A 299-nucleotide genomic window follows, 5' to 3' on the forward strand; every position below is an offset into this window, starting at 1 on the left:
ATCCTTGGGGGGCCCCAGTGTTCAGTGTGATGGTGCTGGATGTGTTGCTGCCGACCCGAACTGCCTGAGGTCTTCCAGTCAGGAAGTCCAACAGCCAGTTGCACAGTGAGGGGTTGAGCCCCAGCTGGACCAGTTTGTGAATGAGCTGTTGAGGGATGATTGTATTGAATGCTGAACTGAAGTCTATTAACAGCATTCTGACGTATGAGTCTTTTTTGACCAGGTGTGTGAGTACTGAGTGGAGGGTAGTGGCGATGGCGTCATCGGTCGAGCGGTTGGACCGATATGCAAACTGGAAG

The sequence above is a fragment of the Sinocyclocheilus grahami genome, unplaced genomic scaffold (assembly GCF_001515645.1).
Source record: "Sinocyclocheilus grahami isolate Dianchi unplaced genomic scaffold, SAMN03320097.WGS_v1.1 scaffold2298.1, whole genome shotgun sequence".
NCBI lineage: Eukaryota > Metazoa > Chordata > Actinopteri > Cypriniformes > Cyprinidae > Sinocyclocheilus > Sinocyclocheilus grahami.